The sequence below is a fragment of the Myodes glareolus genome, chromosome 18 (genome assembly GCF_982192425.1).
Source record: "Myodes glareolus chromosome 18, mMyoGla1.1, whole genome shotgun sequence".
Lineage (NCBI taxonomy): Eukaryota > Metazoa > Chordata > Mammalia > Rodentia > Cricetidae > Myodes > Myodes glareolus.
Window position 1 is genome coordinate 10,789,015 of NC_142043.1, and position 23,709 is coordinate 10,812,723.

A 23,709-nucleotide genomic window follows, 5' to 3' on the forward strand; every position below is an offset into this window, starting at 1 on the left:
AGCTGCACAAGGCCCAACACGTGGTGAGCACTCTGGTATTAAAGTGGACTGAATCCCCTGATTCTGACATCCCAGGGAGAAGGAACATTCCTGAACCCCTATACTGGCTGTCCTGCTCTCTGGAATGTAAGGATACAATCCAACCTCTGACTTACAAGGTCCTGCCAAAATGCTCTTGTTCCCAAGAGAAAAATTTATTTTAATTCTCTTTACCTTCAAAATTACACGATCCCCACTGCATTTTGGGGTGGCAGGGTTGTGGAAGGAAGCAATGAAAAACCTCCACCAGCGGCTTCCAAAAGGTTACAAAGCAATCGGGAAAAGAAAAGGCAGCTGGAGGGCGTTCGAAGGGGAGGTGGAGAGAATCCCCTAGAGTTTCTGCTATTATTGAATACCCCAACTCTCAAGGCAGCCCAGCCGCCCCCTCCTCCGCGTGGGCTGGGCTCTGCCAATGAGAAAGCGAAGCCCGGCCCACATCACCGCAATGATTTCCCTGTTGCATTTTTACAAGCCTGCTGCTTTATCATCGCCGAAGTAGACATATATTTTCAATAAATCCCTTCCTTCCCTTGCCCCTCCCGAACTCTGCGCTCTCCCCGGAAATGCTACCCCCTGGGCACCCCTCCTCCCTCCACACAATCCCCACCCTGCAGCACAATAAGTTCCACTAATCAAAACACAGAGGAAGGGTGGGGGGAGAAAAATGGAAAAATCACAGCTGCTAAAAAACAGCCTTCGTCGTAAGTCCAAGCCCTCCACATTTTTCTGCAGGAAGTATTTGCTGCTTCAAGGACACAGCGCCCCTCCCGTGTCAGACAGCTTAGGCGGGGCTGCTCAGAGGGAAGGAGGAGGGGGGCGGTGCAGAAATCTAATATTCCCTCTTTCCTATTTTGACCAAGCCAGCACAGACAGAAATATAGATAAGGCCTTGAATAACTGATTTAACAAAATGTCACTTATCAAAAGGGATGGGGGAAGGGATGGGATTTGCATTCAAGAGCTGGAGGCCCAAGCTGCAAGGCCACTGCAAGGCAAGGGAAAGGAGCCTGCTCTGGTCTGCTCTCCCTTCAGGTTGAAAATGCTGGGCCTGGGAGCACAGCTGCCTGGGTCTCTCTCCACATCAAGAACCAATGGGAAGAATACCAGAGATTAAAAAAAAAAAAAATTTAATGGAAAAAAAATCTGATTCTTACATAAGCATGTATACAGCACCAACCAGTGTCAGGCTGTGTGCTAGGGGCACAGAGCTGAGAGGTAACCCAGTTCTGCCCCCAGACTCCCAGTCTAGAAGGTAAACGCAAACCAGTGTGCTTAGTCCTGCAAGCCTCGGCAGCATGGTCCCCAGGACCTTGGCCTCCAGGCCACCCACAGCCCTGTTCAAGACAGGTAAGGCACACAGGGCCATCCAGACACCTAACAAATGGGTACTTACAAGAGATCATCAGATCCCACAGTGGCTTATAAAACAATCCAAGAGGTCCTGGGGTCCCTGGGTTCTTTCTCATGATCAACGATTGTCACCCAGTTCCAACCACAAAGATCTCTGAACCTCGAGTTTCATTTTAAGGATGTGTTGCCCCTCCCTATGATTACGAACCTCAGAGGAACACTCTATTTCACTCGGATATTAACCCTTATCTTTTTTCCTTTCTAAAAAAGAAAAAAAAAACTTTCAAAGGGGTTAGATTAGAGACTGTTCTCCAAAGACCAAAAAGTCCTTGATGGGGCTAGCTATGACAAAGACACACCCGCCAACCACCCAAGAATTAGTGCCTCTCAAACCGTCCAGGGCCCTGCTATGCACCACGGCAAGAGCCCGAAGGCCTGAGGCCACAGAGGCTGGGAGTGACGGGCCACTGCCGTCTCCTGTTAGCCCAGTGAGGGAACTAGTTGCCACGTGGTCAAAGTCACGTTTTGAACTTAACTGCAAGAAACCAAAAGGCTTTGTGCTCCCGAATAACTGTTGAACCAGGCAATCCGAGTTTCCAAAATGTAACATTCGGGGCTGGAGAGGTGGACCAGTGGTTAAGCGCAATGGTCATCTTGCAAAGGACCTGGGTTCAATTCCCAGCACCCACATGGCACCCACAGTCATCTGTACCTCTAATTCTAGGGGATCCAACATCCTCTTCTGCTCTCTAAGGAGCACTGTGTGCATGTGGTCCACAGACATCCACATGGGCATAACACTCATACGCATAAAAAAGGAACAAAAATGTGATGCTCAAATGCACGTAAATCTTTGAGGATCAGGGTCACTGGCGAGGAAAGCCCTAACGCTCACACCACCTTCTCGACTCCCACGACTCTGTACCCATGCTGGTGACACACTCTTGCTGAGTATCGCACAGCCCTGACCGTGAGGGACATGCAATGCATGGGCCATACAAGTTCTGACATCAAAACAGGCATTGGTCACCCGCGACACAGCTGGCTCAGCCACTTTTCTTTCCTTTTTCTTTCCTTTCTTTCACTTTTTCAGCTCCATGTTGTGGACAGAACACAGCCTGGAGCCCACTGACACATACTGTCCCACTAACTAAATCAGCAACCTGTACTCTTTTTTGTTTTGTTTTGTTTTGTAGACAAGGACTCATGATGTAGCCTTGGCTGGTCTAGAATTTACTATGAGCCCAACTAGTCTGGAACTCTGGGTGATTCTCTTCCCGTGCCCTACCTGCACACGGAAGTTTCTATCCTGCCCGGTCCTGCAGCTGTTCAGTCCCAAAGAAACACACAGAGGCTCATATTAATTATAAACTGCTTGGCCTATTAACGCAGGCTTATTATTAACTAACTCTTACAACTTAAATTCACCCATAATTCTTGTCTATGTTTATCCACTTGGCTGAGTACCTTTTCTCAGTAAGGCATTCTCACCTTGCCTCCTCTGCATCTGGCTTGTGACTGACTCTGCCTTTCCTCTTCCCAGAATTCTCCCAGTCTGGTCACCTTGCTTATACTTCCTGCCTGGCTACTGGCCAATCAGCATTTTACTAAACCAATATGAGTGACAAATCGTCACAGTGAACAAGAGTCTCATCCCACAGCACTATCTCACAAGAGTGCTCCATCGTGCGTAGCTTACAATTTCTTCATTTAAAAAAAAAAAAAAACTTGTATTTCGGTTTTTTTTTTGTTTTTGTTTTCTACATGTATTTATTTTTGAGGAAGGGCAAAGTGTGCACATGGAGGTCACAGGACAACTTGCAGGAGTCTCTCCTTCCACCAATGGGCTCCAGGGATTGAATTTCAGGCTTGGAGGCATGCACCATACCCACCTCACCATCTCACCATCAAATTTTTTTTTAACTTTTTCTTTTCTTTCCTCTTTAACTAGGTGTCCTGGAGATAAGAAGTCAATTAGCAGGCGTCTGGTTTCTCCTTCCACCAGGTGCCCCAAGGACCTCAGGCCACCAGGCTTGCAGCTCTAACCACTAAGCCCTCCCAGCATCCCTCAGTTTTATTTCCTACGCCTCATTTTCCTCTGCTGTTTGGGGGTATTTTTGTCTTTATTTTCATTTGATTTGGTTTGGATTTTTTGAGATAGGGGCACACTATGTAGCCTGAAACTCAGTACGATCCTCCTGCCTCAGCCCACTGCTGGAATGACAGTTAAGAATCAACATGTCCGGCTGTCGCCAAAAGAACATTCAGAACTGCAGAGTCTTAGGTGAACTCCATGTCAGTGTGGTGTTCAATTCCTCATGAGCTATCATTTTTCATCAAGTATTTCCCTCTCTCTAGTAACATCAAACTGATACGAATGTCCTGCTGCTCCAAACAACATGCATTTCCCACATAAACACAGGAAGTCGCTTCAGCATTTCCAACATAAACACAGGAAGTCACTTCAGTATTTCCCACATAGTACAGGAAGTTGCTTGAGCATTTCCCACATAAGTACAAAAAGTCGCTTCAGCATTTCCCTCACAAACACGGGAAGTTGCTTCAGCATTTCCCACATGAGTACAGGAAGTTACTTCAGCATTTCCCACATAAACACAGGAAATCACTTCAGCATTTCCCACATAAACACAGGAAGTCGCTTCAGCATTTCCCACATGAGTACAGGAAGTCGCTTCAGCATTTCCCACATGAGTCACTTCAGCATTTCCCACATGAGTACAGGAAGTCACTTCAGCATTTCCCACATGAGTACAGGAAGTTACTTCAGCATTTCCCACATGAGTACAGGAAGTTACTTCAGCATTTCCCTCACAAATACAGGAAGCTGCTTCATCTACGGTGTGATGAAATCTCCCAGGCATTTCAAGGCAGTAAGATCAAAGGAGTTCATCATGTCAGACTAGCTTCTTTTGACTGTGATTAACATTTTCATCATAAAAATCATTTTAAAATAAATCATTCGAGCCTCACCCTCTAAGGCGGACAAGAGAATTCCACTCAGTATCCCACATCTACGGAATAGATTTCTGAAGCCGGATTGGCTTCCCAGTACACGCAGCGAGGCTGAAGGCCTGTTTATGCTGGATTCAACGTTGTGGCACAGACATTACTGAACACAGACTGCTAGGACTCAGAGGGCCAGCGAGAGGGCTCAGCAGGCGCAGAGCCTGCGGCCAAGCTTAAGGACTTAAGTGAGTTCTATCCTTTGAACCCACATGCTGACAGAAGAGAACTAACCAAGTCCCTCCCATAAGTCACCACACATACACATGTACACACGTACATACACATGTTAAATAAAGGTAAGTGCAGAGACATATCTAAAGTCACAACCAGGCTTCTTGGGTAGCCTTCGAAGCTCCCCTGCAGGTGGCGCACAGAATTCTTTGAGGAACACACCAAATCGGCCTGACCCTGTGGGGAGACAGTCTCATCACATTCCGCCTACAGAATCCATCCGAGTTGGAGCCTGTCTTGACTGGCATTTCCCAGCCAGCGTTTCTAATGCCAGACCCTGGGCCACAACAGCAGTCGCAACCAAGAGGATGGAACAAAACCCAAACCGAAAGTGGCCTCAAGGAGGGAGAAAGAGTGGAGGGAGACGCTGAGGGTGGTTTTGCAGAAGCTTTGGAAACTAAGGACAGGCCTGCAGGTTTCACATCTGAGGAGACAGAGGCCGCAGTTTGGATGGGAAGCCTCCCCAGTCCCTACTTTCCATATGTTGCCTGATTCCACCCCACACAACTGCAGGGCAGGAGGAGACAGACGGGATCAACCTCCCGCTGGAGATGTCAGACAGCTGAGCGCATAACTGGACCTCGCCTCAGATCTCTAAACTCCTTCCTCACCCACCCACCTGCCATGTAGACCCCCACAGTCAGCGGCCATCGTAGACACAGGCAGTCTGTGATACTGGGGTACTTTTGCAAAAGGCAGTAGGAATGAAGGGCACCCGTCGACCCAGGGTCTTGTGCACACCGACTTCGAACTTCTGAAAAATCTCAGTGGTCTTTCTCTTGTCACAGTGGGCAAATAAACCAAATGAAAGGCCCAAAAGAATGGACTGAAGACTTCCTTAAGCAAAAGCAATCTGTCCTTCAGTTGGTGCTGCTCAGCAATGCAGTCAAACAACCAGGAAAATGCAGCGGACTTTCTGATGCAGTTTTAACCCTTAGCATATCTGGCCACTGTAAGCTCTGAGCCTGGACCCTTCCCAGGACAACCAGGCTGGGGTACAGGAAAGGGGACAGAGTACCGCAGCCCTCACGGGCCTGCCCATCCACACCCTCATGCTGGCAGGCTGTGCTCTCAGTATGGGATGGAGGAGACAGCAACCCCCCACACACACCGGCAACCCCATACACACACCGCCAAAGCCAGATCCTCCTCTCAGACTCGCTGAAGAGCTTCTTTTAGTGACCAAGACCATTTCTCTAAATCAACCCTCTCCACAGATCTCTCCCAGCAGCCCCAGAGGCCTCTAGTTCCCAGCCCATTTTTCTGTCCTTCTCTATTATGAACAAATCTGCCCGAGAAGTTGAGCAGCTGTACCGTCTGAAGCCACTCCCTTCCATTCAGTCCTCTCCAGCTTGCTTCTACTCCATCCCAGAGCCAACAGGACTCTTCCCAAGGGCACCAACAGGCTGCGTCCTGTCAAACCCAGTGGTGCCTTTTCTGGTCTTACCAACTTCACCAGCATCAAAATAGTTTACATTTGTCTGCTCAGGGCTGAGGTTGTGTTCGCACCGTGGTGTGGTGTGCAGGGAGTCCATTCAAGTCTCTCGTTCCATGACGGGGTCCCTCTCAACCATCTCACTGGCCCTTCAGAGCATCACACGCACACACACACACACACACACACACACACACACACACTCATACTCTGGCACACTCACATGCACACATTCTCTCTCACACACAGACACTCACAGACACATTCATACACTCACAAACAGACTCACACAGACACATTCATACACTCACAAACAGACTCACACTCATACACAGACACATTTATACACTCACAGACTCACACACTCATACAGACACATTTATACACTCACAAACAGACTCACACACACACTCACACACTTGCTCCATACAACCCATTTATCCTCTCCCGGCATCTCGGCCAGTCTCCAGAATTTAGCCACCAGACATGGCTCTGGGCTCTTTCATTTCTTGCCTGCCTGCTCAACTCCTTTGACACTGGATGCAACATCAGACTACGGACTTAGCACCCCCACTTGGGGTCTATCAGTCACCTCCAACTTACTGGTCCTCATTGGGAACAGCCAGATCATGCACCACCCTTCCCAGTCTTCCCTGCTTCGGCAAACAGGACACCAGCTATCCAAGTGCACAAACCCTACACTCCATCAACTCTACCAAAGGCAACCTGCTGCTGGACCGGCTCCACCTCCAGCTCCCATCCCACACGCACCTCCTCATTTCACCTACTCCAACTGCCTCCTTACTGTGGCCCCCACCTCTACAACAACCAACCTCCATTTTCCTTGAAGTGCCAAGCCCCCTTAACTGTGAGTTAGGGTGTACCACTTTTTCCTCAGTACACTGCAGAAGAAACCCAAATCTCTGGGCAGACAAGATGGCTCAGTGAGAAAAGAAAGTTGCAGCCAAGTCCAATGACCTGGGTTCAATTCCCTGAACCCACATCAAGGAAGGAAAGAAAAATACACACACACATAATTTTTAAATGTAATTTAAAAAAACAAAAGCCAAATATTTAAGCAGGGCCCAGGGCTACAGCCCTTGTAATTCTAGCTATTCAGAGCGACAGCAAGAAGATTCAAAGTTCAAGGCCAGCCTGGGCTGTGCCCTGAGTTCAAGACCAGTCACAGACAGTCTACACAGGCAGACAAACTCGCCACTAACAGTATACATAGACAGACAGACTCTCTCTCTCTCTCTCTCTCTCTCTCTCACTCTCTCTCTCACACACACACAAACACATAATTAAAATAAAATAAACCTGTTTAACAATTGGTTAAAATGGGGGTGGGGGCTAGTGATGTAGCTCAGAGGTACAGCACCCGCCTGGCACGTGTGAAGTTTTATTTAGATTTAGCACTAAAAATAAGAGACAGAAATCCAAGACCCACAGGGTCCCGAATGGCCATCTCAAGCTGGCTTTTCTCCCTCCCCCTCATCTACAACCTCTCCTAACTTCCGGCATATCTAGCGCTGGTCCACACAGGCTCCCCTCTGCCTGGCCTCTCTGTCTTCTCCCATCCACTCCTCAAGGAGGCCGCTTCAGTCTTCTGTCCAGGTCATGGTTACCACGGTTTGCAGCATCCATCTCTGCCCATGCTCACGTGACCCAGACAGCCAGGGGTGAGGGGGATGGGCAGAGAGAGACTCATGTGTTGTAATCACCAAGATTCCCAGCCTCACGACTGGCAAATAGCATATGCTCAATAAATAACAAGTTAACTGGGGCTAGAACAATAGCTTAGCGGTTAAAAGCACTGATCATTCTTGCAGAGGACCCAGGTTCAATTCCTCCTTTGGCCACTGAGGGCATCAAACATGCAAAAGAAACACAGATATACACAAAGGCAAAAAGCTTACACATATAAAAATAGATCTTAACACCCCCCCCCCCCCCGCCTCCCTTAAAAATGTTTAGTGGTCAGGCAGTGCACACCTTTAATCCCAGCACTTGGGAGGCAAAGGCAGGCAGATCTCTGTGTGTTTGAGATCAGCCTGGTCCACAGAGCAAGTTCAAGGACAGTCAAGGCTACACAGAGAAACCCTGTCTCAAACAAACAAAAACAAAAACAAAATGTATTTTACACTACTCCTAGCTCACTGTCTTCCGGGAGAAAACAAACAAGCAAACCCAAATATTCATTTTCTCAGTCTCATTTACTGTAAGCAGCTACTCTGAGAATATAAAATTCTTAGAAAATATCAGAGTTGTGTTCTTTTTGTTTTGTTTTGTTTTTGGTAGTTGGGTCTGTCCTTTAACTCAAAAGAAATTTCCTGTAAGAATCATGGAGCAACTCGCATAGAATAACAGTACTGGTTATTGAAGATGCAGGGCTGTGGGATGGTTCAGTGGGTAAGGCACAAGCTTGAGGACCTGAGTTCAGATCTCCAGCTCCCACCTTAAAAAAAAAAAAGGAGCATGATGGTAGGGGGTGGGGTGGCTGTAACCCCAGCACTGGGATGGTGGGTGGCTGTAACCCCAGCACTGGGATGGTGGGTGGCTGTAACCCCAGCACTGGGATGGTGGGTGGCTGTAACCCCAGCACTGGGATGGTGGGTGGCTGTAACCCCAGCACTGGGGACGGTGGGTGGCTGTAACCCCAGCACTGGGATGGTGGGTGGCTGTAACCCCAGCACTGGGGACGGTGGGTGGCTGTAACCCCAGCACTAGGAAGGCAGAGACAGGAAGATGGATTCCTGGAGCTCACTCCAGAGTTCCAGATGCGGAGAGAAATTCTGTTTCAAAAATTAAAGTGAAGAGGGCCAGAGAGAGGGCTCACCAGGTAGGGACACACCACACCAAGTCTGACGACCTAAGTTTGACCCCCAGCACCCACAAAGTGAAAGCAGAAGACCTGCTCCCACAAGTTGTCCTCTGACCTACACACACACACACACACACACACACAGGTACACACAGACACAAATAAATAAAGTTAAATAAGGTGGCAGAGCAACGGAGGGAGACCCATACCTAACACTGACCTCTGGCTTACTCAAGTACACACCTGCTCACATGCACACACGCGCTCACGCGCACACACATGCTCACGGGCACACACCTGCTCACACACACACATGTGCTCACGCGCACACACCTGCTCACACACACACACGCACACACACACGCGCACACACAAACGGCACTCTAAAGAGCATGCCAGGTAACTGCAGTCGGGCTGGTTTTAGCCCTTTTCCTAGGGGAGAAAAAAGTCTCAACAACACCTTAGTATCATCAGTTCCCATCCAGTATGAAAACCTAAAGCTACGGTTAGCCGACGAGATCCCTGAAGACTGTAGCCCTCCTCCCTGCTCAGCCACAGTTTTCTGAGTTCAGAGATGAGCTAGGGTCCACTGCCCTTGGGACACAGGCAGCTTGGGGTCTAGAGCACCTGTCTGGATCCTTATTTTGTGTGTGTGTCAGTATCTGAAGTCAATAAAAAATATCAAGAGCTTTCTCCCAAAATGCCCACGGTGGCATAGAGCGCCTGGATGGGACCACACATCTTTATTCCTGTCACTGCCCAGACAAACCAAAACGTCCCAAAGTGACTTCTTCACAACTAAGCATGCAAGACCACACTGGGCTTTTGGGTCCCCTTTGCCTCTCCAAAGCTACCTGCTGCCTGGGAACAGCAGCTTAATTAACCTTAAGCTTGACTAAGCATTAGCTCATGCAGCCAGCTGGCTGGAGAGGCAACTCCTCCGATGAGCTGAAGTGATTTTGGATACCTGAAAGTACAAGCTCCCTTTCCATTAACACATAATTAGGATTTTTTAAAAATATAGCTACAACAGGGTTGGAAATGTGGCTCAGCATTCAAGAACACCTACTTCTCTTCAACACAGCCTGAGTTGAATCCCAGCACCCAAGAGGAGGCTCACCACTGCCTGTAACTCCAGCTCCAAGGAACCAGACACCTCGGGCCTCTGCAGGCACCTGAGCTTGCATGCACAGACCCATGCACAGACTCATGCACATACACACAATTTAAAATAGTTTTAAAAATAAATCTGGGAAACGAATGAATGAATGCATCTCCACCGTGGCAGGCCCTCCTGAGGATGGCCTGCATGTGATGGCATGGGTGCCAGGCTGCTCTGGAGCCTTTGTGGAATGCCAACGTACAAATCCATTTCTCCCCGAGAGGACAGAAAACAGAAGTTAATCACCTAGCCCTGAGTCCATGAAGCAACCTGGCCGTTGGCCCAGGAAGACACTGTCAAGAACTCACTTCACAGAACACAGATTAACGCTGGAACCCAAAGGTCTAGTCTTTCGAAAATGTTAATAATAATAACCCATAAAAGCAGAAACAGCCGGAAATTGGTACCCTATCCCTTTTCCTTTTCCAGAGACACTTGGCCCCTGCCTTGAGCATCCAGCCACCTTAGAAGTTCTGTCAGAAATGCCTACAAACTTGAACCAACTACTAAGTGCAAGGCAACTCTGGGACTTCTTGCCCCATCATCTTCACCGAGCCTTCTTCTATGCACTCCCCCACTCGCCCCGAAAAAAAAACATTTTGTGTTCTTATGATCAACCTATCCATCAAGAAAGGAAAATTCTAAATAAGCTTTATTTTCATGCCCATACATTTACAAAAATGCACAGAACATGACCCCTGTCCCCCCCTCTATAATTTAAACTCTGAACTTGACAAAAACCACAGGCCCGAGCTAGTTAACAGAGTGCTTTCCGCACAGTTCACAGAGTGACTGTTTTCACAGCAAGCCCGTGTAAATGTTCTCTGGTATTAACACACGCCTGCCATGTGGACGCCTGCTTACCAAACTGTGAAAAGACCACATTCACTGTGGAACCTGCGAAATTAATCTTCTCCATGCTTATAATGCATAAGGCAAAGGTTCTCTCTCTCTCTCTCTCTCTCTCTCTCTCTCTCTCTCTCTCTCTCTCTCTCTCTCTCTCTCTGCCAGGCTGGCTTCTAAACAATCCGTTGGCGAAAATAGACATGCCTAAAAGGGCGGGGCCCAAAGGGGTGTGTCACTCCGAGTATCAATTCCTGTAAATCAAATCCTGACAATTGTCACAATATTTCAAAAAGAATGAATTAGAATTCTTGGGCCTTCAAACCTTTATTACCAGGAGAACATTCTCAGTTGAATGGGGAGGGGGGCACAGTGACTTGATTAATGGCCAAAGCAAGACAATAAAATAACTCCCATAAATGTTAAGAGGGGGGGAAAAAAGAAGCTGAATGACTGCTCTTGGCTCCCAGGTTAGACATGTAAATAATCCCACCCTGGAATAAACACACACGAGGAATTCTTATTTACTCTCCCAGCACATACACCAATCAGACTCACCAGGTTAAAGATAACAGCTAATTTGTTTAGCTAATGCCTAGTGGGAACATGTGATAGGCAACACTAAGGTTTCTAACTCAACTCTCAAGCTGCCAACTATCAAACCCTCGACCCTGAAATCTGATGGTAGGAAAGGGGAAAAAGGACTGTCTATCAGTAGCATGGAGAAGGGGTTTTGTTTTTAACCCAGTTTTCCCTGCTAGAATCAAAACCTGTTTACATAACCAGGGAAGGCTTAACTGACTTTAGTTAACCCCAGTATGGCTGGTGTTGCCTTAACCCTCCTAACCAGTTCCTGGGCAGACTCGGCGATACTCAAATTATCCTGGCCAAGTTCAACTCCCAGCACCAGCACCCATCGAAGAAAAAGTATCTGCAGGAACCAGTAGGCTGAGCGCCAAGAAAGCAAGCAAGGAAAGGCGAAGCCGGCTGCTTTAACTAGCTAAGTGCTGGATCTCCAGCATCTTGTCCTAGTGGGCCACAGAGCACATTTCCACAGACATCTCCCTGCAGGAAGAGTACAAACGGTACAGAAGATTGCGCCAATTAGGACAACTTAAAACTCCGTTCTGAAAGAAAGAAAGAAAGAAAGAAAGAAAGAAAGAAAGAAAGAAAGAAAGAAAAGAAAAATCACCTCTATTGCCTGAGGTTTTTAAAAGACCAACAAACCTGCTTCTCCCAGGCATGCTCTTGGAGATGTCCTGGGACTGGTCACTCCTAAGCATGACTTCCACACATTTCCCAAGACAGTCCCGGGCCTTGAAAGACCAAGCAGTCACTACAACACAACCCTTCACTTGCCAAAGTAGCATTTGTCTGGGAAAAGTTTGACAGCAAGCTGATTCTAACCGGCCAGTGGAAAGCACAGGGAAGCCAAAGGCGTTTTCTTCTTCAATCCAACGATGGCAGGCACACATGCTCCAGGCCAGCGCTGCCCAGAGGCTGCCTGTCTCCGTTAGTGAAACTGTGGTTTGGTGTGTAATTTCTGCTTCTTCACCAGCAGTAACTTCCCAGACTCCCAAACTGAAGTTGGGGAAGGAGGGGGCAAGTTTACCTCCTCACCCACTTCTCCCACCTGGGTGGTCACACTTACTTCTGGGGACTACCCAGCCCCCACAGAGCCCGCAGACTCACATATATACACACAAGCATCGTGTCAAAAACCCCAAAAGACACATCCCTAGGGTCCTGTGGTTTCTTGGCTAGAAGAATGAAGGCTTTATAATATATCAACCTTCAATTTCAAACCCACCACCGTCACCCTTTAAGCTGGGGTTGCCAGTTACACCGCCCACCTCACCCCTCCCCCTTTTCTGGGATGCTGTAGCCGGGAGAACCGGGAAGAAGGCAAGCAGGGAAAAGGCCCTGCTAAGGTATTGAAAGTAAAGAGGCCGCGGGAGACTTGTCTTTCTCTGTCCCCCCCGCAGGCTTCCCTCCGCACCCTACCCCCATCTTCTTACCGATCATCCTCCCCCCCCCCAACTAAATTTTTTAAATGAAACTTAATAAGCTTCTCGCCTACCTTGGCTGTTTCGGCAACAAGTGCCTGGGCGATCCGACAAGACGACCAATCTCCACTTGGGGGGTGAGATGGGGGGCGAGCCGAGCTGATGGAGTAATTTCAATATTAATTTATGTCAGCCGCCTTCTCGCAGCTACTCATTTACAGTACTGCCCTCAGCCTGTAAACAAATATCGCTCCGCCAAGAAACATACTCCCCAGATGCAAGCCCCTCTCCCCAAGCAGGACCTGGCCCCTCGCCCCTCCTTCTCACAGCACGCCCCCCTCCCCCCGAGTCCCGGGTGGGAAGCTCAGGGTTTTCCAAACCACCAACTCACCACCTCCAGCCACCACCCCAGCAAGAAACTTACTCGGTCCGGTCTACGCCTCAACCCTCCCTCCAGGAAATCTCCTCTCCATATGCATTCAGCCTCCCCGCAGGAAATCTGCTCCCCCCTCCCCCCTTCTATATACATGCACCCCCCCCCTTCTCCTCCCCAAGCGCCCTCCCCAGCCAGAAACTTACTAGCTAGCAAGCAAGCGTGCAGGCGCTCTCGTTCTTGGAAACTTACTCCCAGATATAGCATCCACCAGCACCCCTCTTTTCCCCCCGCCCCCAGGCCCTGCTCCCTTCCCTGCCCTCCAACTCCAAACTCTCCGCATCCAGCCCCTCTCTCCCTCCCCGGTGGAAATTTGCAGCGCCCGGCTGCGCGCGTGCATCCACCCTCCTCCCCTCCAGGAAACTTACTCCCCATCTGCATGCACCGCCTCTCAGCCATCGCTTAGAGGGAAGGGGGTGTGCTGGGGAGACAGAAATACATATGTATCTCTCGCCCCTCCCCCGGCCGCAGCCCACTCAGGGCCGAGCAGCGCTAACCTGGCCTTACCTTTTTGCATGGCTCCCTCCCCGAGCCCTCTGGATCCGTTCCCCAGCACCCCAACCCACCCCCTTTCACCCATTACCCACCCCTAGCAACCGTTCCTAAGCGCCTCTCGGCCTTTTTTTTTTAAATCCAGGATGCAAATTCCTCCCCTGTCAGCAAATCGACTGTCAAATTATTTTCTTGCAAAAGGAGAAAGGCGGGGTAGAGTGGGGGGGGGTCAAAAAAAGGGGGGCAGACAGGCGGGTAAAGGGAGGGAGAGGGACAGAGGAGGGGAGAGATATCCCTCCGCAGAGCTGGGGCTGGCGGCGGGCGGGGAAGCAGGAAGTAAGGTGTCCAGCGCGGCGGGTTCTCCGCCGCGGCCCCCGCCCGCCGCCCCTGTCCCCCGGGGCGCCGCACTCCGGCAGGCGCGGACCGCCGGGTGCATTGTTTGCAGCCTTGCCCGGGCCGGTGCCCGGTCGACTTTTTTTTTTTTTTTTCTCGCGCTCTGCGTTGTGTACGCGTGAGCTTGCACCTTTTGTAAGCTGGCGAGTCTCTGAACTCAGAAGATGAGACCACGAGCCGGGGACCTGTCAGTCCCCGGAGTGCAGCAGAGTCTCAGATCCGGGGAGGGGGTGGGGAAATCGAGGCCCCCTTGGGGTGGGAGGGGTGAGAGAGCAGCTTGTTGGCCGGGAAGCTGCCGCCTTCCCACCCCGGACCGGTTGCAGGATTGCTTCCTGCGTCGCAGTCGCGGTTATTGTAAAAGGCGCGTTGCAAATCTAACGACACGGGTTGGGAGATTTTTGTTGTTTATTTAAGGATTTGTAAAGATGCCAAGGTCCAAGCGGGCTGCCGGAAGGGGTCGTGCCTCGAACCCTCACCACCAACGCATCCCGACCTCTGTAGGGCCTGGGGTGCTCCCGGGAAGGGATCTGCGGGCTCTGGAGAAGCTCGCGCCTCCATCCTCTGCCCCATGGGGGCGGGGAGAGGTCTCCATCTCCGCCCGGCCTGGGAGGGATGTTGCCTAGGAGAGAGGCGGGCAGGAGGGAGGGAGGAGAGGAGGGGGCGCGGGTGCGGCCCTGCGTCCGCCCCTCGCCGTGCGCCATGACTGTGGAACGTGGTGCCGGGGAGGAGGGCCCGCCGCCGGGGGGCCGCCCGGGGCTGCTCCACATTGGTTGCAGAAACCCGAGCCCTGGAGTCGCTCCCCCTCCTTGGGTTTGTCTCCTCCTCCTGCTCTGCGGGGGGGAAAACCGCTGCACCCAAAGCGAGAGCAGCTGCTAGCAAGGGGGCAGGGCGCCGGCTGGCAGGCTAGCCAAGAGTTCGAACCCTTCTCTGGGGTCGATGGCCTCGGAGACGAGAATGGACCAGAACAAGATCTCGTCCCGGGGCTGCGATCAGACCAGGTGCCACGACTCTAGCCCAACATCCCGGCATCTCTAGCTATCTCCCTGGTTCTTTTCTGGTCTGATGAAACGTGTACCAAAGATAGTTCAACTAAACCAGCCACCTCGCGCGGAGATCTGGACATCGGTGTCTGAGGATCCCCAGAACAACGAGTGGTTTTTGTTTTCCTTCCTTCTTTCCTTCCTTCCTTCCTTCCTTCCTTCCTTACCCCACTAGGAAAAGTTACACTATTCTTTCCCTCCGCAGTATGGATCGTTATGCTCCTTTCTCCCCAAATAAGTCACTGTCCTCCATCCACACCACCCCCACTCGGGCTCTGGGTGTGGACAGGGCGGGAGAAAGAGTATATGGGAGCTTAAAGCATGAGGTCATGGGTTGAAGAGGCTGCTGCCAAAAGCCGCGGAGGTGGTGTGTATGCGCGTGCGTGTGTGGGTGTGTTTGGAGGGGTAACGGTTCTCCATCTTCAGCATTGGAAAGCCCTCTGTCTGATTCTATAAATTCTAAAACACCTGGACCAGAGAAGTCCCCTGGGAGAAACAGAAAGGGGTTTGGGTCTGTTTAGCTCAGTGAACCTCTGGCTCATGCCCCCTCCTTTCAACTGAGCAAATAAATCTTGGGGACAGAGAACAGGGTCATAGGGAGTGTTCACCCTTACTTTCTCAATCCCCTCCCTCCATCAGGACTACGGCCCCTGAGTCCCACACCCCAGGTTACTGCCCTTTAAACCCTTCAAGTCCCTCCCGGGTGCCCTCAGAATAAAGCAGGTTCCCCAGGAAGGGACTGGGGTCCGGGGCGGTTTTGCCTCTACAGCCCCTCTTCCTTGTGCATAAACTTTGCCACTGCCCTATTCCTGAGTAGGGACTTCCTAAGCATTGGTCTACCTGAGTTTTCGAGACCTTGTTGGACATTCAATGCACCAGTCCACTGACCCTATCTCCAAGAAGCCTTTCAGAAGTTACACCTTCATCTCTAGTTCCCCTGGGTTGACGGGTCTTTCTCTAGACCTTCTGGCAGCCTGGCTGACACAGAACTTGCCCTACCGGAGGCCCTTTGCCAAACTTGAGAGCCACCACTGCCCCGGGCCTGATGTCCCCTAAGGGACTTAGATCAAACCTTTTGAACTCTTGGTTTCCTCAAGAGACCCTGAGAAAGCAGTGCCCTGCCCTACCTACCAAACTGAACTCCCTCACCTCCAAAGCTCAGCATACATACCCATACACCACCGCGGGAGGAAAGGTCTCTAAAACAAAAGCTCCTCCCTGGGGCAGATAAGAAACCCAAATAGATAAGGATTCTGGCTGCAGAGTAAGTTAGCTGGCCCCAGGTCTCATACAGACATTTACAATGCAGGTTTGCAGGGGCTCCTAGACCATAGGCTGCAGAAGACTGGGGATTTGTTCCTTACTACCACACAGCCACCTTCTCAACCCCATGCTTACAGAGCCCACGGGGTTCACCGGGAGCAGAGAGGCAGTGTTGCTAAATAGTTAGCCCAGCAGACTTTGAGCAACCTCTCTCTGGAATGGTGGCCCCTACAATAAATCGACATGGTGTGGCTTAAACGGGTTAATATTTACAAACCTTAAAACACTGTGACAAGTTCTTGTTTGTTTTTTAATGGAGTGCGGACACACACACACACACACACTAGAAAATTATGTTCCCAGAATCTGAAATTATTTAAGCAAAGTTTTCTTTACCTTAAATGATTGGAACACAGTAAAGACACACATAATAGAAAGACCATATTAGTCAATGAAATCAACTTTTTAAAAAACACTTTTATCTATTTTATGTGTGCCTGGTTGGAATATGGAGGTCAGAGGACAACTTGTCGGCAATTGGTTCTCATCTTCCACCAGGTGGGGGTCCAGGGATCAAACTCATGCCTTCAGGCTTGGTGGAAGGCACCTTTACTCACTGGCCTTGATCAATGAAACAGACTCTTAAAGGCCACCCACAGAGTAAGTTGCTTGATCTCTAAAAGGGCTATAGAATTTTAGCCTATTTTGGCACAGGACTATAATTAAGTTCAGTCTATATTATACTATATAATTGATCTGTGGTTAATTGGTTGGTTGGTTGGTTGGTTGATGACAGAATCTCACTATGTAACCCTGGTTAGCCTGAAACTCTCTATGTAACCCAGACTGGCCTGGAACTCACAGAGATCAACCTGTCTTTCCTCACAAGTGCTGGGTTTACAGGTGTGTGCCACCGTACTCTGATACGAATTTTTAAAATGAGAGTTAAAGGGCTGGAGAGATGGCTCATGGGTCAAGAATATGGCTGCTCTTCCAGAGGACCTAGGTTCAATTCCCAGCACCCACATGGTGGTCCACGATCACCAGTAACTACAGTCCTGGGGTGGGGTGGGGAGGGGAGTCTGATGCCCTCTTCTGGTTTCCATGGCACTATATATGGGTGGTACACAGACATACATGGAGGCAAAACATCCATACACATATAATTTTTTAAAAAGGAAAAGAGTCAGAGAGAGGATGACTAATATTAAAATATTGCCTCAGATCTTTTTGACTGAAAGCTAAAAGGCATCCTTACCCCTGTGCACCCCAGTGAGGCCCAGTGACCCCTGCACAAACTACGGAAGTCGCTGACAAAGCTATTAGATTTTGATTGTAAAATTCTTGACACTTACCACCATGGTAAGATGTTTTAAAATATAATTATTTCGTCTCCTCCTCATTTTAAATGGGCATGATTCATTTACATGGTACCAAGTTAAAATCAACATCCACCCTCTACACCTTCCACTCCATGTCCCTCGGTAGAAGCAAGCAGATTCCCAAATGAGGGCTATGTCCACCTGCTTTCCACGGGATGCCTACTTAAATCTGTATGTGCAGTTCTTCTTTGCCTGCCCTGGCAGAGCCACAGCCTTACTCTTTCCCTTCCCACCCCATTAGCCAAATAACAAACTCTTGGCAGTGGTTACCTGAGCTACTGACAATGGTTAACTGGTTTGTGGGTCTTTCTCTTTGACACTACTATCCACTAACATTAACTGAGCACTGTATGTGTGTGTGTGTGTGTGTGTGTGTGTGTGTGTACATGTCCTTGTGGGTGTATGCTGGGTATACATATATGTGTATACTCATTCATGTGAAGGCCAGGCATCTTCAACAATCTCCCCTCACCTCGTTTTTTTTGAGACAGGGTCTCCCAGCGAACCTAGAACTCCCAATGGAGCTAATTTAGCTGATCATCAAACTTCAGGAGTCGACCCCGGGGCTGGGATTACAGGCACCCACCACCGGGCTCGGATGTTGATGTGGGTGCCGGGGATCTGAACTCAGGTCCTCCGGCTTGCACGGCAATCCTTTCACATCTAACCTACTTCCCAGCTCCCTTACTCTTCCTGTGTGCTAAATACTAAACGCAGATAATAATCTGCCCTCCACAGCGTCCTCACCCCCAGTTTGGAACGGAAATGGGGCTGAGGGAGCTTTATGTAACTTTCACCAGTTTTCCACAAGACCGACCTGAACATCTCCTTTCCCCTGAATTCCAGCCCTCTCACTTCTTTGCAGCATGGGGGAAATTCCAGTAGCTGCCTGAGCAAGAACACCTCTTCCACATACACAGAAAGAAGGGCTCTTCCACCCCGCTTCTCACCTCATTCTGTCTGGATGGAAGAAGAGCCAGTGGCCCCAGTGTTGGTTTTCCAAAGAGAAAGTTCATTTCTGAGACCACGTGGGTTCTTTGCCTATCTCAGGAACAGATCAGAACGGACCAAAAATGGAAATGCAGCAATTCATAACCAAAGAAAATGTTTCAGACCCCGTCAGCTCTGGTGGGCTGCCCTAGGAGCAATGTTTCTGTTCTGAAGTTAAATACCTGGATTATTTCTTATTAAGTTTGACATTTTCATTCATTTTGTGTGCATGTGTGGTTTGACTGCATGCATGTGTGTTTACGTACATGTGTGGTTTGACTGCATGTATGTGTGTGCACCATGCACATTCCTGGTGGCCAGGGAGGCTGTTGGCTCCTCTGGGACTTAGTGGGTGCTGGCACCGGAACTGGAGTCCTCTGAAGAGCGGCTCACCCTCTCAACTGCTGAGCCATCTCCCCAACTCCTTACATTTCTTTTTCATATGACTTTGCTCTGAAATGAAAGTTTGTCCTTTGAGAGAAAAAATATCTGCATTTCAAGGAAAAGATAGGATAGTCTATTTAATAACTTCAAGAAATACAATTCTTCCCTTTGGTTGTCTCCATGTGTGCGCAGGCTCAGTGCTTAAGAACACTTGCTGTGCTTGCAGAGAACAGAGTTCCCTTCCCAGCACCCACACTGGGCAGCTCACCACCACTTGTAACCCCAGGTCCTAGGGATCTCCCAGCCTTTTCTGCCCTCTGTGGGCACCTACAGCCACATGTTCATACACACGGAAATAAAAAATAATTTTCCCTTTTTCTTTTTTTTAAAAAATATTTATTTATTTATTTATTTATTTATTTATTTGTTATGTGTACAATATTCTTTCTGAGTGTATGCCTGCAGGCCAGAAGAGGGCACCAGATCTCCTTACAGATGGTTGTGAGCCACCATGTGGTTGCTGGGAATTGAACTCAGGACCTTTGGAAGAGCAGGCAATGCTCTTAACCTCTGAGCCATCTCTCCAGCCCCCTCCCTTTTTCTTTTCTTTGTTGTTTGTTTGTTTTGGGTTTTGTTTTGTTTTGTTTTGTTTCAAGACAGGGTTTCTTTGTGTAACCTGGCTGTCTTAGAAGTAACTCTGTGACTACCTCGAACTCACAGAGATCTTCTGGCCTCTGCCTCCCAAGTGCTGAGACTAAAAGCGTGAGTCATCACATCCAGCTAAAAACAATTCTTAAAATTTACCCATCTCTACTTCAACTATCCCCACTGCTATAGGAGGAATCCCAGGAGTGGCAGCAGGACCCCAGGAGGGGTCTTGAAGAGCCACATGAGTTTAAAACAGCTGCTTCGTGAATGCAGGGGAAAGGTTCAGTGTGGACAGGAGAGGGCAGACGCAACAAGGCTGCAGGGCGTCTCCCTTTCTTTTGTTTCTTTGCCATCTTTGAGTTGGTCACAACAAACATAATAAAAATCATGATACAGGACTTACAGAATTCTCATTTTAGAGTCATTATATGAAGCAAGTATAATTTACCCAGAGTCACTTCAACCCCTAGATTGTTAAGGATGGTGTTGAGAGAGCTGGCTTACCCAACCAGAGGCCCAACTGGTATTTGTTTAGTAATACTGAGAGATGGCTATCTCTGTGTCAGGCAAGTGTCTAGCCAGAGAGAAAATTCATCCCAGACTATGAACTGCCTCTCAGTTTAAGTCATACTGGAAAAAAAAAAAACTTAAACTAAATTCAGATATTGAATAGATTCTCTCTCTCTCTCTCTCTCTCTCTCTCTCTTTGCTCTCCTGGTCCCTTTGCCTTTCTAAATGAGCTCTAAAACAGCTTACCCATGTCTGCACAAGTCCTGGTGGGGAGCTGGCAGGATGGCTCAACAGTAAGAGTACACGGCACGAAAGCCCCAAGTCCAGAGCCCGTGTGAAAAGCTACACGGGATGACATTTGTCTGTAATCCCAGCTCTCCTACAGCAAGATAAAAGGCAGAGAACTGCCCAGGAGTTCTTGGACCAGCTCGCCTGGAGCACACAGCACAGCAGCACAAACAAGAAAGCAGGCAACTGCCTCAAACACAGCGAAGGGACAGAACCAACTCCCAAAAGTTGTCTGCATGTGCGCACGCACACACACATCTGCTGACCCTTGCATGTGTGTGCGCGCATACACAGATGCACGCACGCACACACACACACACACACACACACACACACACAAATAATAACGGTTTTAAAAAAAATTTATTTACTTTTATGTACCAACGGTGTTTTGCCTACATGTATGTCTGTGTGAGGGTGTCAGATCTTGGGGTTTCAAACAGTTGTGAGCTGCCATGAAGATGTTGGGAATTGGGCCCAAAGGTCCTCTGGAAGAGCAGTCCGTGCTCTTAACCACTGAGCCATCTCTTCAGCCCTGATATATATATATATATTTAATGGAAAAAATCCCATTGGAATTTTCACTGAAGTTTCATGAAATGTCTAGATTACGTTGGGAGAATTGTGAGTGTGTGGTGGGTGAGTTAGCCCCATCTCTTGTTTTCTCTACATAGCCTAGACTGACTTCCTACTCACTGTGTAGCCAGAGTTGGCGGTGAGCTCTCAGCCTGCCTCAGCCTCCATAGTGCTCCTATACAGACGTGTGCTGCCACACCTGCTCTGGGCTTTCAGTATTAAAAATTGTTATTATTTCCAATGGTTTCTAACTGAGGCTTTGGGTATTTCGTAGCTCTACAAGGTTTTTTTGGCTGCTGGTTGACCTCCCCAGCCCGCAGTTTGCTGGATTTCTCACTCTGGAAGTTTCCGGTTACTGTTTTTACTTTGGCCTGCTTCTCTGATGAGCCGGACCTTCCTGTTTGTCCCAAGAGCATCCATCCGCGGGGCTTCGTGTCTGTTTGAGAGTGCGTCTCACCATCGCATCTTAGTTATCTCGAGGTCGGTGTCTTTTAACTTGTTAGATGAGATTTCCCGGTTCTTTGTCAGCTAAATACTTTGGGGTTCCATCCTGAACATCTCAGGCTAAACCCTAAGTGTGCTGAGATGCAGAGTCTAGCAAAATGGAGCCCACAGCACAGCGGAACCCAGCTGGAAAACCCGGCAGCGTGAACCGAAGAGAAAGGTGGAAGGAGAGGACCCACAGGTGTCCTGGCACAGCCAGTCACCCTCCCCCCAACACACATGCGAACGTGAAATTAAATTAAAGATGCAAACTGCTTTGAAGAAGTTGGAAAGATGGCTCAGTGGTTAAGAGCCCAGGCTGCTGCTCTTACAGAGGAGCACGGCTGCCCTCACGGAGGAGCGGGGCGGCCATCATGAAGGAGCACAGGTGGCCCTCAGAGAGGGCTCGTGTTCAGTTCCCAACACCCACATGGCAGCTCACAGCCATCTGTAACTCTAGTTTCAGGGCATCTGATCCCCTTCCCTGTCCTCCATAGGCTCCTGAACGCACATGGTGCGCATAAACTCACACGTATGCACACATTCACATATAAAATAATAAAGAAAAACTCTTAAAAATAAGTAAATAAAAATGACTTAAGATTAGAATTCCTTTGTAGATTTTTGAGGTTTATTTTAACATCACACAGTAGATGTGCCTACAAGTTTGTGTTGAATTCTGTTACTTTACAGCGAATGGAATGAAGGGGCACTGGTCTGCTCATGTATTGTCATAGTTAAATTTTTATTTTATATTGTCAAATGCGTGTGTCCCTGAGTGCATATATGTGTGCCACGTGTGTGCAGGAGCCCCCAGCTGTCAGAGGAGGGCAATGGATTCAACTTCAGCAGGGAGTGGTTATGGCTCTCAGAAGACACTGAGCAGTTAGCACGTGGTCACGGCAGCAGAGGAATTGCTGTGGGGAAATTCCAGCCAACACCTACTCTATGTCATGTGACTCCAGGTGTTAGTCTGACTTCCTACTCGATTCAAGGGCAGGTTGTACCTTAAAGGGTTTGAGTGGAGGGAGAGAGAGAGAGAGAGAGAGAGAGAGAGAGAGAGAGAGAGAGGACTTACTAGTGACTTACCCAGCAATGGCTGCCTATGAACAGAAGGTCCAAGAATCCAGTAGTTGTTCAGTTCCCGAGGCTGGATGTCTCTGCCGGTCTTCATATACCCCAGAATTCTGAAGAAGTGGGCTCTAATGCCAGTGAAGGGACGGCCTTGCCAGCAAGGGCAGCAGGCAAAGAGTGAAGTTTCCTCCTTCCAAGTCCTTATATAGGCTGCACCAGAAGGCGTGGCCCAGATTAAAGGTGGTTCTTCCCCCCCTCAAAAGAACAGGATTAAAAATGGGTCTTCCCACTTCCAATGATTAAGTTAAGGAAAAAGTCCCTCACAGATGTGTACAGCCACTTGGGTCTTAGTTAATTCCAGACATAGTCAAGTCGACAACCAAAGCAAACAGACAGGGAGGAACATTTTACCCTGGTCTGGGTAGTCCTGCAAAGACAAAGAGCTAGCAAAACCTGGGCAAACAGAATGGAACAAGGGTATTTTACTCAAATAATATGAAATTTGGACAAATGTCATAAAATCTCATTTCATGGCCATCTCAAGATTCCTTGATTATTCCCCAGGTCTTGGTCACAAAACTCTCCACTACCCTGTCTCCTGACTCCTGATCGTGACGTAAGGGAGCAGGGCAATATGAACAGGCTGCTCCATAACGTTCCTTTAGCCTACATATTAATCACTTTTCTCTTGATGTGCTAAACACCACAATCAAGGTAAATTATATAAGAGAGAGTTTATTTTGGCTTATGCTTCCAGAAGTAGGGTCCCTGTGGTAGAAACATGACAGCAAGCAGTAGACATGGAGACAAGAGGAGGGAGCCAAGAGCTCACACCC

General features: G+C 48.9%; 1 protein-coding gene across 9 annotated transcripts in view; it reads right to left on the reverse strand.

Annotated features, from left to right (window-relative positions):
- Trerf1 (transcriptional regulating factor 1) overlaps positions 1-13,636 on the reverse strand; it is a 218,948-nt gene extending 205,312 nt beyond the window's left edge. For all 9 annotated transcript variants that reach the window (XM_087897944.1, XM_087897943.1, XM_087897939.1 and 6 more), the window contains exons 1-2: positions 13,497-13,636; positions 12,992-13,076 (exon numbers count right to left, since the gene is read on the reverse strand). The gene's annotated coding sequence lies outside the window, so the exon portion shown is untranslated. The remainder of the gene's footprint in view (positions 1-12,991; positions 13,077-13,496) is intronic.
- Between the last annotated feature and the right edge of the window lie 10,073 nt (positions 13,637-23,709).